Below are 13,537 nucleotides of genomic sequence, written 5' to 3' on the forward strand. Positions count from 1 at the left end.
TTCTTCTTGCTACGTAATACAAATGAGTAATGGTACAAAGTTACGGTGAAATCAAAACGTAATTTTCTATAAATTTTTGCGTGAGGAATGATTTTTATGCATTCCTCACGCAAAAATTTATAGAAAATTACGTTTTTATGCAGATTTTGTGAAATAGTTTAGTAAAACACGGAGAAATAAAAGTAAATAATTTTCCAAATAAAAAACTAAAAACGCAAAGCAATATCAATTTCAAACACATAAAGTACATACGCTGTTTAAAATCTGCTTAGTTACGCAGCCAACACGGCGATAACCACTAAAATCTGGTATACATTCAGTTATCTTTCTTGCCATAACGAGAGCCTGCTGGACAAAAGGACATGGACACGTCAATACTCCCCGCTGAACGACCATGGAGGTAGGAAAGGGAGGAGGGCCATTCCGCGCTAGAAGTGAAGCACTGCTTTGAAGCTTGGGTCACCAGACGGGGTGTTTTTTGTTTACATTCAGAAGCTCGCTTGACAAAATTCTGATAGTATTTCGACACACGACAGTTCCATAGAAATCGAAAAAGGGACACTTTCGCATGAAAGAAACATTCATAGTGGGATGGATAATAGCAATTTGTATAGTTTAGTGACATTTACGCAAAAATCACATCTTGGTTATTTTTCGATAACTAACAACAGCGATTTTGATTATGAATTTGTTTTATAAAATTCTAAGCTGTTGCACTACAAAAATATAGATTTTAAGAAAATTGCTAAAAGAGATCTGCCAAAATTTATTTTCTAGAAGATTTGAAAAGTTTGAAACTTGACGGCTAAATGTAAATATAAAATTATGTATGTTAAAATATTTGTAATTAGGCACATAGGTCAGATTAAGTTTTTAAATAGAGTAACGCATGCAAGGGCTATCTGCCTAAAGAGAGAGATGCCATCGTGGGGGAATTTTGAAGAAAAACTGACCTTTGAGTGGGTATTAAAAATAATACTTATAATTTTCATTCAAATTATATTCATATATATTTTTTATGTAAAACTTTCGGGTGTATGCTAAATTAGTGTAAAGTACTTTACACGAAAAATATAGTGAATGCACAGAAATTAAAGATTTGCACATGCCGGAAATGATAAATAGGAAATATGTATGGGTATTTATGCATGTGCTTGCAAAAAGCATGTATCTGCCTTTGACAAAATACTTAAATATTCATTAAATTATTTATAAATGTATTTGAAATGAAGAATTTATTCACTTATAAACAACTGTGATAGTACTGTGAAGAAATCTAATGATTAAATGTATCTAATTTATAATGATTATAAATGTTATCTAAATATATAATAACCTTAATATTGAATTGTAAACATAAATTGAAATCCTGTTGACAAATAAGTTATAAAACTATTTAAGCAAGAATTGTTCGTATTGGAAAGCAATCTGTTAAAAGGTATTGTAAAGCAAATGCTATGAGATGCGCACTTAAGAACGTAATAAAGAGTTTTGGAATATGTATTGTTGAAATGAAGGGTAAAAAGAAAAAAATCTGATAAGTATAATTAAAAGAATTATTCCCTTTACATTTTATAATAACTCAGTTACAAGTTTTAAATAATATTTTAAAAAAAAAAAACTTATTTTATTCCCTTTCAGAAATGTTCAGAGAAAGTCAAATACTATTTTCCTAATAATTCTCTAATTTAAAATGAACCGAATAGAACATCAATTATAAATTGATTTACATTTTTCGATTTAAAAGAAGCCAAAAAATCATGTCATATTTAAGAAAGTATTTTAGGAAGAAGCTCTATAAATAGAAAAGAAATAATGCATAATTTTAATATTAATAATACAATAAACTTTGATCTTAATTTTTGCACCTTAACCGAATAAAATCGAACTACCTTAATTTTTTTTTCTAATGTAATTAACGAAAACTTGTGAAAATATTTCATTCAAATTAAACCATTCTGAGAAAAGTATAGCATTTAATTCCGTTCAGAATGAAATGTTGTTTAAAAATATGTTGTTTTCACATACTTAGGACTCTGAAGTGTTGTAGAAAAAGAAAATATATACATTTATATGTATATTTGCGACGTAATTACAAAATATTTACACCCGAACGCGTCAAATCCCATAGAACTCAATGGTAAATGACCCAATGTTTTGGTCACCACGTAGGGATCGCCGGTGTTTCAGAGCAGGGTACGGAGAAACTTGTTTAGGGCGACTCCTTCTTACTTCCTACCTCCATGTGAACGACGGTCATTTGAGTGGGGGGGGGGAAGCAACTAAAGACAGCGAAACGTCTGCCGCTTTTAGCTTTAATCTGGATGCAGAATGAGCAGAAGAATAGTAGAATCTGGTTTCTTTTCAAGACTTGAGATGAAGAGTTTTTAGTTGAGGGTCTCGGCCACTAGGAAGGTTTTAAATAATTTAGTTCTTCATCTAGGGCTAGTTTATAGGAGCAAACTTGAAGAGCACGGAAAACATAGGAATAAAATGAAGCTAACTTTTGTTATGAGAAATTTAAAATATCTTAACCCAAAATAGAAACAAAATAAATTTAAAGTTAGGAATTCATTCATTATCGAGGATGTACAAAGTTGTGAGCAAGTTGGAACAGAATGGTTGTGTGCGATCTATCAGCCTCATGCTGGTTTCCGCTGCACAGTCAGATGAACAAAGAGGATAGATACGATCAAATAATAATTGAATAATAGGATTCAAAAAAGCACGGCTTTGTGTTATCGTCCACGTTTCCCATGCCATAAATGGACAAATACATGAAATTTACATATAAATACATGAACCTTTTTCATTAAATACTACTATATTAAATCAAATAGTATAATCAATTAAAAATAATGGTTAATAACTTCGTCAGGAGCCACGAGAACCAATCAGAAAGCCCTATGGGTAAGACTACTGCCCTCTAGCGGTCGTTGCTGAACTAAAAAGAATGCACTAGAAACTTCTATCATGTTGCAATCACGTGGCGGATTTCGTTAATAGATAAGCGTGGACATGAAACCGGATTACAACACAAACAGGATGAAACATGTGGCTAACGTAGCAATAGCAAGACGGTGACAATGCGTGATGACGTCACGAACAGGATGCAGCGCGGCCGGGCTTGAGCCACGTGGTTGATGAGGTACCAACTCACAAGGGCTCCTCGGTAGATCCCCCTCTCTGAGCACCCCAGCGCCCAGAGGCGCAGAACCCCCGTATTATAACTTACAACATTAACATTAACCCTACTGATAACTTACAACAGCGATTTTAATTATGAATTTGTTTTATAAAATTCTAAGCTGTTGGACTACAAAAATATAGATTTTAGCAAAAATGTTATGCGTAAAGAATGAAAAATACCTTACGGTAGCGACAAAATCGTAAACACGTTTCGATACCCTTGAAAGAGTATTGTCTACTTTTATTTTAAGTTCCAAGCATCAAAATGTTTTAAATAAAAAACATTTTTTGTCATCCACATTAAAAACTAAAAAATCTGATGTGTACACCACATGGCTTCCTTGTACGGAATATTAAATTATACACATTTTTTCTTGCATTTCATTTAAACTTATTGGATTGAATTAAATCTACTTCGACGACAGCTCATAAACCACAATAGAATAAATGCATTCTTTAAAATTCACTCTAGTATTTGTTTACCACAGCGACACTCTAGCGCTAGATTCACTTAACAGTATTATATTTCGTTCATATTATAACTCATAATGCACAAAATTTATATCATTTAAAGAATAGAATTATCTAATCGTTGCCACATGTTCTATTCAAATACTATAATAAAGCTAGAACGATCTATAAAAGAAATTAAGCAAACAAAACAAAAAAGAAACAGTTTTCACAGACGATTGAGTATTTCTCATTCAATTAATTCAGTTCTCACTTCGCAAGAAGGCAAAAATACATAAAAACTCAAAATATCTATATTAAAAATTACGAAGTAAATCTTAAACACGTATTTCCTCGAAAAAAATTCCAGAAAGGATTAAGCATGGTTTAATTGGCAAAAATAAATGAAGGCGTTATCTTTGTTGTTGCGAAGCTACGTTTCTCTAGAATGGCAACAAATCCACTAATCTGCTGTTTCAAATGTAAACAAACAATGGCCGCCATCAAGAAAAGGATTAGGCTTAGCGGCACTTAAACAACTTTAAAATTGTTGATAATTCTAAAAATATTGCATAGAGATTTACTAAAGGCATAAAAACCTTAACCGGAAGATAAAAACAACATAATTCAATCATTTTTAAAGCAAAAAATGTGCAATTTACAAACATATAAAAGTTAAGAAACTGAGATCACTGAGCCGGGTAACAGAGTTGATATATATATAAATATATTTATATACGTTTGGTGCAGCCGATTGCAACCAAAATACGAGGTGCACATCTACATGTTATAGCAGTCCTATATACAAAATTTCAACGTTCTGAGGCTCTCGTTTTTGAGTTATGCGAGACGTATGTACGTACGTACGTTCGTACAGACGCCACGAAAAATTCTCTTCAGAATTCATTTTAAAGCAGTTTTATAATTTTTTTGGAGGAAAAGAGTCTTTTATTCTGTCCTTAAGTACAGATATCACGCAAAAACATCGTTAAATTGCATTCGATAGCGGTCAAAATGGATATTTTTATTGAAATATGCTGCCTGAAACTTTTCGCGATTACAATACGTCCTTTTTACTTCGTACAAGGAAGTAAAAAGGGGTTAACTTGTAGGGTTTATATTTATTTTAACTAACATTTATTTTAAGTTTAAACTATCTTTCCTGTCAAGCCTTACTTTCCCTTGGAATTGCCAATGCCAGAGTATGTAAATTTTAGTAGAACGCGCAAAGTATTCAAAATAGTCAGCGGAAGTATTCTGAGTTAAACAGAAGGGAAACGAGTTCGAAAGTGTGCTTTCTTGCTTCACGAGCGTGGAGGTGGCTAGTTAGAAATTGAAGAACCACGCGTTTCGGCCTGTGTGCTTGCCTCGGTAGATAGCTAAATCTTTCAACGTAATATTCAGAAGTTTGCTGAATTGTCAGCGGTATCTTAGAAAGCGGTTAGGTTAGTTGCGTTTATAGAGCCTCGTAGTTAGTCACTTGTGATTATTCTTTTTTTAGTTTCTTATTTTTATTTTACCACCGGGTCGGCGTAGTTTGTGAGCGTCAAGAGCACGCATCTGTAATTTCTAAAGTTGAATAAAAAGGGATTTAAACCCTTCTCAAGACTCTGTATACTTTCCAGTTCATAGCAGTCACCACTATTGTCGCGTGCAGGTTGGAAGCGCGCAACATTACATTGGCGCCCGAACACTTGTCGAACTGAAATGGCCGAAAATTGGATGGAAGCTGCTGGGCAACAACAAGAAATGGCAAGCCAATTGGAAGGATTTGGATACCTGGTCTAGACGATGAGAGCGTCAATCAAGCCAAACGTCAATTTCGACGGAAAAAATTCGGTGGCGATATTTCTAGAGAGCCTCGAAAAATCACTTCCAGCTCTACCCTGTGCCTGAAAGACAAAAAGTTGCCATCGCCACATCTGCACTAAGAGGACAGGCCGCGCTATGGTGGAAGAATATAGGCAAATTCTTATTAGGGGAATTCGGAGGCCAGACATATACATTTGAAAATTTCAAAAAATCGTTATTAAATGCCTTCCCCATAGTGAAAGATCGAGCAAGGCTAGAAGCCGAACTATATAGTTTTTATCAACGGAATATAGAAGAGTTGACGGACTTTATTCTGCGAAAAATTAAGCTGACGGATATGCTGTATGGGAAGAAACCCGACGCGGAGATTATTGAAATAATCTTACCAAGATTGCTACCTGCTGCTCAAGATTACTTCGAAATTAGAAACCCAAGCACATTGCAGGAGCTCTTCGAATTGGCGGTCAAGTTCCAAAATCGCAGAATAGCGGGAAAAGCTAGAGGGGCATCGTATTCTCAAAGTATCCGAAGGCAATCTTCAAATGAGCAGACCAGAAATGCAAACCGCTCTTATGGGGGAAAGAGCTATCAAGCTAACTCATCGAAGCTCGAAGGTCAAGGCCCAAAAAGGAAATTTGAAAACAACCGTCCGCGTAACCAGAAGGCAGAAGTTGAAAGGAAAGCTTTAAACGAGTAGAGGGCCCTGTGAAAGCGAGGGTCCAGACCCCGGAAGTTTTGAAAAAACCCTCAAGAACATACTTAAATACGGTCATCGTAAGAAACTCACAATTACCAATTATACAAGTCCTGGTTGGCGATGTACCAGTAGAAGCCCTCATCGATACAGGAGCAGAAGGTAATTTTATGAGTGATATTTTTTTAAGAAGAATTTTAATAGGTTACGATTATTTAAAAATAAAAACACAGAAATCATAGCAACGCAAGGACAAACTTGTCAATGTATCGGAAAACTATCTTTAAAAATACAAGTTCAAAACGAAAGCCTTAAAGTATTAATTTTTGTAGTAAAAAACTTGCAAAGTCCACTTATTTTAGGTATGGAGTTTTTAAAAGCCGCGAAGGCCAAACTCAATTTTCAGGAAAGTTCTATTGTGCTGGAGATGGATCGGAGGGTGGTGGAACCAGTGGTACAACCGAAGTCGACCTTAGCCATTTGAATGACCATGAAAGCCAAGCCATCCAGCAAGTGGTGAGTACTTTTTCAAACTTGTTTTCAGAACGGCCTGGTAGTTGTCAAATATTTACGCATGAGATACAGTTAACTGCCGACAAACCCTGCAGGACTAAACCTTACCGCTATGATAAACAGAAAGAGCAAATCATAGAAGAACATATTCAGGAAATGTTAAAAAACCAAATAATGACGCCCATAAATAGAGAGTCCAGTCGTACTATGTAGGAAAAAGAACGAGTTTCCTCCTTCGGATAAAAGGGCTTGGAGGTTTGCTATCGATTACAGAAAACTTAATAGTGTTACTAAATTCCCAGTTTACCCTTTGCCGGTTATAGAGGAAATTATTAGAAACATTAAATCTACAAGATAGATGACTACGTTGGACTTAACGTCTGGCTACTATCAAATAGCTATGAGACCCGAAGACATACATAAAACCGCGTTTATAACAAAATCGGGCACTTATGCATTTTTACGCATGCCCTTTGGGTTGTGTGGGGCCCCGTCAACATTCCAGAGAGCTATGGACATTGTTCTAAAGCCTGTCCTAGTAAAATCGACTTTAATCTATCTAGATGATATAATTATAACGAGTAGTACGTTGGAACAACATATTAAAGACCTAGAAGAAGTTTTTAAATTATTAAAAGAGGCCGGTCTTACAATTAACGCCACAAAATGCAAGTTCGCAACTAAAGAACTTAAATATCTGGGTTATAAAATTTCGCAAAAGGGTATAGAAACTCAAGATACAAAAATAAAAGCCATCAAGAATTTCCCACCTCCCAACACCGCCAAGAAACTTTCTTCTTTCCTTGGGTTATGTTCTTATTATCGGTCATTCATAAAAGATTTTGCTAATATTGTTGAACCCTTGTTAGTAATTAAAAGAAAGAAAAGTAAATTCACGTGGACAGCAGAAGCAAATACCGCATTTGAAAGGTTAAAAGAAGCGCTCATCAATGCCCCTGTTTTGAAATTCCCAGAGGGGGACGAAAACCTGGAAATTGCAGCAGATGCGTCGGACTATGCTGTAGGTGCTGTTCTTATGCAAAATGGCCATCCTTTGGCATTTTTAGGAAAACGTTGAACCCTACACAAAGGAATTATACAGCTACAGAGAGAGAAACATTAGCCGTATTAATGGCTGTACACAAATTTCGAGTTTATTCCAGCAAAGCGCCAGTAACAGTCTTTTCGGATCATGCGGCTGTTGGTAGACTTTACTCGGGGAAAAACCTAACGCCCAGGTTAATAAGATGGGCTTTAAAACTTCAAGAATATAATCTCATAATTAAATATAAACCGGGTAAGGAAAACAATGTAGCTGACGCACTTCTCGTATAAAACTGGACGATGAAGGAAATGAACTCAAATGCGCTGTGTTGACTTCAAAAATTTTAGATTCTAGAGAAACAATTATTGCTGAATTGAAAGCTGATCCTGAATTTGGAAGTATCTATGCATATTTGAAAGACCCCGAAAGCTTTGAGCACACAGATATCGATGCGATAAGAAATAGAGCAGAAAACTATGAAATAATAGATAATTTATTATTTTATACGAAAACAACAAACGAAAATCTCGAGTACAAACCAGTCATCCCAGCCTCGCTTCGATTAAGCATTTTGAAGGAATTACACGACGCGAAAACAGCGGGTCATTTAGGGGTCAGAAAGACTTTAAAAAGGGTACGCGAGGCGGTATATTTCCCGCAGTAGTAAGCCACTGTACTCGTGCTACGGAAGTGACGTCACAGAAACGGGGCGTGGCTTGGATCACGTGACCGGAAGTTCCGCCATGTTGTCGAGTGGAGTTGAGTGGTTTCGAAGTGGAAGTGTTTGTTTGAAAGTGGAAGTAGGAGTGAATGGAAATTTCAGAATTTAAGTTTTTTGGAAGTTTCGTTTTTATTGTGTGGCAACGATTATTTTTTTATTTTTTGTGGCAACGAGCTCTTACACCACGTGTTTGGAATGACAATTTATTTAATTCGTCTTTATTTTTTAATGATTTAATATTTTTAATTATTAATTTCTTTTAATTAATTTTTAATTTAACATAGTAATTTTTAATAAATTCATTTTATGTCATTGTTTTAAAAAGAACCGCACGGCTCAGATTCGAACCTGCCACCTCTGGGACGGGAGCCCTGCGCGATACCACAGAGCCACCGTTTCTTCAGTTAAACTTCATCTTATCTCGTTGTCTAGGCGACCTTGTCCATGTGAAAACAACCCTGACGTCACTAGGCTGGGGGGAAAACGTCATCTGTTCGAGTTGGAGCATGCCTACCGCTTTGCACTTTTCTACATCCGCGATGGCGTACGAATACAATCTGAACGACCAATCAGATTCTCACTAATATTTTCTATCCAATTTCCACCAATCAGTGTGCTTGTTTCTTACCTAAGCTACGTATAAATTCGCTTGCTTTCACGATTTTCATCATTTCTACTTTAGCTGTTGCTCAGTGAACATCGACTGTGTGATTTAGTTATTTTGACCTTGCGCCATTTCATTTATATTGAACACGATGTCTTCCAAACGATCTGCATCTGCATCCAATGTAAGTATTTTTCGCTTGTACCTGCTTTTGAATTACTATTTTTTGAAAACGAATTTTATTTCTTTTTGAATGTGTTATTTATTTTATTTTTAATTGCTAGGTGCTGTTTGAAGATCTCGACTTTCCTTTCCGTGACTCGGACGATGATGTAAGCTTATAATATTTTACATAAAATTTTAAGCTGTTATTCTGAATTTATTTTTCTATTTAATATTTTATTTGCTATTTTTATTTTATTATTACGTCTTTCATTTTGAATGTATTTTCTTTCCTAGTTAATAGATGAAGTTGATCAAATCTTTATGGAAAATCCTATGGTTCTGCCCCTGTAATACCATGTGGGTTCCTGATTTGAGGTAAATTTTCGTTATGAGCCTGTTAGAATATTTTTTCTTAGTACTAAAATTTTGAAGTAAATTTTCGTTTAATTGCTTTTAATTAACTGTTAGTATATTTTTTCTCAGTACTAAAGACGAATGTATTTGTTTGTAGACTTCTTCATCATCAGCTCGGGGTCCTATGTATATGGCCGGTTCAGACGAACATTCGGTGTGTATTTTTCTTTTTTGCATGATTTATTAAAATAATGTCTTTTTTGAAAATGACTGATTGTGACCGAAAACTTAATTTTTCCTTTTACTTTTCAGATCGATGAGGCGATTGTGCTGACAGAAAAGTCTCGTCGTAGGAACCATAAGTACAAGGCCGAGGAGATCACCTTCCGAGCCAGTGTGGACATGGAACAGCTGCCTCAGGATACACAAGGAATCCCGATGGTCCGGATTCCCGACACCGTCCGGGAACTATTCAAGCAGCTTATTCGCCGGACAACTGCAGATTTGGAGCCCTCCGACCTCATCCGGTTCTGTATCCAGGCAGAAGGGTTGGACAAACTCATCAGTACTTCCATGATGGCAGTTTCGACACTCACAGTCGAAAAAATTTTGGCTGCAGTCATGAAAGTACTGCAGTCCAAAGACAAAATAGAGCTGGACGCAGGATTCTCGGTGGACGTGATCACATTTAGACGTCCTGTTGGTGCTGGACGAAATCGAAGAGTCAAACATCTCCATGGACAGACTGAATAAAAAATCTATTTTGTCCATTCCATACGACAAGGAAGGACTGTGCTGTGCTAAGGCGATTGTGTATGCCTTAGCACATTTGAAAAAAGATACGAGTGCCATCAATGCCATGAGAAATCGCAGTCGGCCAGCTCTTGTGAACAGGGCCAAAGAACTCCATGTGGCCGCAAATGTGCCTCTAGGTCCCTGCACATTTACCGAAATTGCCAGATTTGAAGAGCACCTGGATACTCTAATTGCAGTCTTCTCATCGGAAAATTTGAATCAGGTAAGTCAGTTTTTCTCAAGATATTTCTGCTTATAAATATTAACCTTAAATTACCTAAACTTTTTCTACATATTTATTTTAAAATCGTAATTTGATTTCACTTCTTTTTTATGTGACAAACTGTAAAATTTATTTTGGTAATGAATAGTTTTAAAATTTGAGATGCGTACATTATACTCGTAGTTTATACATGTAGGCAATTTGTTTCCATGTTAAAAATATAACTTGACAAAATGCACAGTGAACTTTAAATTTTAAGATTAACTTTTATGCATACATATCATTCGTATACATGTTAAAAAATATAGCAGTTAAAAACTGATTTCTAAAATGTCCGATTTTTGAATGATTTTTAGAGAAAAATTTCTGCATGATGCATTTTTCATTTCCATGTTAAAAAATATAATTTGTCAAAATTGAACGCATGGTGAATTTTTGACTTGAACTAAATTTTAAGATTATATTTTATGCATATTTACGCATAGAATCCATGAATGTATGCAGTTCGCTTCGATGTTAAAAAATATACCTTGTAAAAATTAAATGCATAGTGAGATTTTAGTTTACTTAAAATTGTTAGATTAATTTCTTATTTTATGTATGCAATTCGTTAAAACTTTCACTTTTAAAAATTTTTATTTTTAGAATACTTTAACTTTTTAGATTTTATTTACATGTATGCACAAAGGCAATTTGTTTCTATGTTAAAAATATAATTTGCAAAAAGTTAACATTTAGGCATATATTTCTGATCATTTAAATGTTAAAACTTTAACTTGTAAAACTGAATGCATGGCGAATTTTTTAGATTGCGTTAAATTTTATGTATAAATGCATGCATGTATGCGGTTCGCTTCGATGTTAAAAATATGACTTGTAAAAAAAAATGCATGAAGAATTTTTTATTTTTAGATTCATTTTATGCATGCACACAATTCATTAAGATGTTAAAACTTTAAACTATAAAAAATGAATTCACGATGAAAATTTTTTTTGTTTTACTTTAACATATATGCATGTAATTACTTTCGATGTTAAATGCATTAGGAATTTTTAGATCGCTTTATGTATGCAATTAAATGTTAAAAACTGGTTTTACTTTGATTTTTTGGAATTCAAGAGAATTTTTTTTTTTTGTCTTGCTGTATCTTAGGTGGTGTACAAAGGAAGAGAGAGGGCACAACGGATCAATTTATGGCTTCACGATGGACATTATGATGTGATTAAATCCCTGAAAGGGTTTTTTGGTAGCAAATACTACTGCACAGCATGCGAGAAGCCCTACCAGCGTGTAGAAGAACATCGATGTGTCAATGCGTGTCCCATATGTTTGAGGATGGACTGTGCTCCAGACCAGCCCCAACGATGCCCGGACTGTGACCGTCTCTGCCGATCCGATGCCTGTTATGCAGCACACAAAGCCCTCACTGGAAACCAAGAGTTTTCACTTTGCGATAGAGTAAGTATTTTGAAAATATATCGTAATGAACAAAGTTATTTACCATATAATTTTCTCAAAATTGTTATGTTAAAAAAAATTATTGTCGTTACAGGTATACCAGTGCAGGGACTGCTGCCAAGTGATCCGGAGGCGGGATTGCCCTAAAGATCTGCATAAGTGCGGTACCACCAAATGTCCGTCTTGCGGCCAGTTTGTCGTGGCTGCTGAGCACCGCTGTTATTTGCGTCGTGTTGCTCCGAAGAAGTCTGATGACAATTCATTTTCTTTGACTTCGAAACGGATCAGTCTTCGGGGGAACATCTCGTAAATTTCTCGGTGGCTCAGTATGCCGACGGCACAGAAAAAGTGTTTCCGGGATACACGGCGTGCCAAGATTTCTGTGCCTGGCTGTTCTCTACAGAGCACAAGGGCTTCACCGCCGTGGCACACAACATGAAAGGGTAAGTTTAAAATACCATAGTTTGCATGCTTTTTAAGTACGACTATTTTTTCAATATTATTCATAATATTTTTTTTACTTACAGGTTTGATGGGCAGTTCGTGATGGCCTGGCTCCTGGAGCAAGGTACAGCGCCGGAGGTGATCCCTAACGGGTCTATGATCATGAGTGTAAGACACCCTAGTCTGAACATTCAGGTCATAGACTCGTTAAATTTTTTGCCGATGGCGTTGGCCAAACTACCGGGATGCTTCGGTCTCACCGAATTAAAAAGGGTTACTTCCCGCATCTCTTTAACTCGCGAGAAAATCAGAGTTATGTCGGACCGCTGCCTGAAACCCGGTACTACAGCCCGGATACCATGAGCACTTCAGCCCGACAAGCATTTCTGTCCTGGCATGAAGCACACAAGGGGGATGTGTTCAATTTTCAAGACGAGATGCTGGCCTATTGCAGGTATGTTTTTTCCTTTTTTCTTGCTTTAATTTTATATTTTATGTTTCGTATATTTAACATTTTCTTTTTATATTCATAGATCGGACGTGGATATTCTTCGCCGCTGTTGTCTGGAGTTTCGAGCCCAGTTTTTGGATGTGGCGGGTGTGGATCCATTCCAGTAAGTTATTTTCTCATTCTGTTCTAATTATGTTTACAATTATGTTATGTTTAGTGTCTCATACCATCCTTTTAATTTCTTTTCAGATACGTAACCATTGCGTCAGCCTGTATGGCAACGTATCGGAGTGGCCACATTCAGCCCAACACGATTGCCATGGTGCCCACACACGGCTACGTCAACTCAACGAATTACAGCCCTGATTCGATCCGGTGGTTAGACTTTGTTGCTGCTTCGGAAGACATTGCCATTCAACCCGCTTTGAACGGAACCGGAGAGCACAGAATCGCCGGAGTCTCGGTAGACGGTTTCTGCCAAGCAACACAAACCGTCTATCAGTTTCAGGTATGTAAAAAGTAAATTATTTTTCTATATGATTCTTTTTAATGATTTTACACTTTTAATGTTTAATTTACATGTGGAACACTATTAATATATTTGTATTATTTTAGGGC

The sequence above is a fragment of the Stegodyphus dumicola genome, chromosome 1 (assembly GCF_044657685.1).
Source record: "Stegodyphus dumicola isolate Sdum_Otavi_A_Nest chromosome 1, ASM4465768v1".
In the NCBI taxonomy this organism is placed as follows: Eukaryota; Metazoa; Arthropoda; class Arachnida; order Araneae; family Eresidae; genus Stegodyphus; species Stegodyphus dumicola.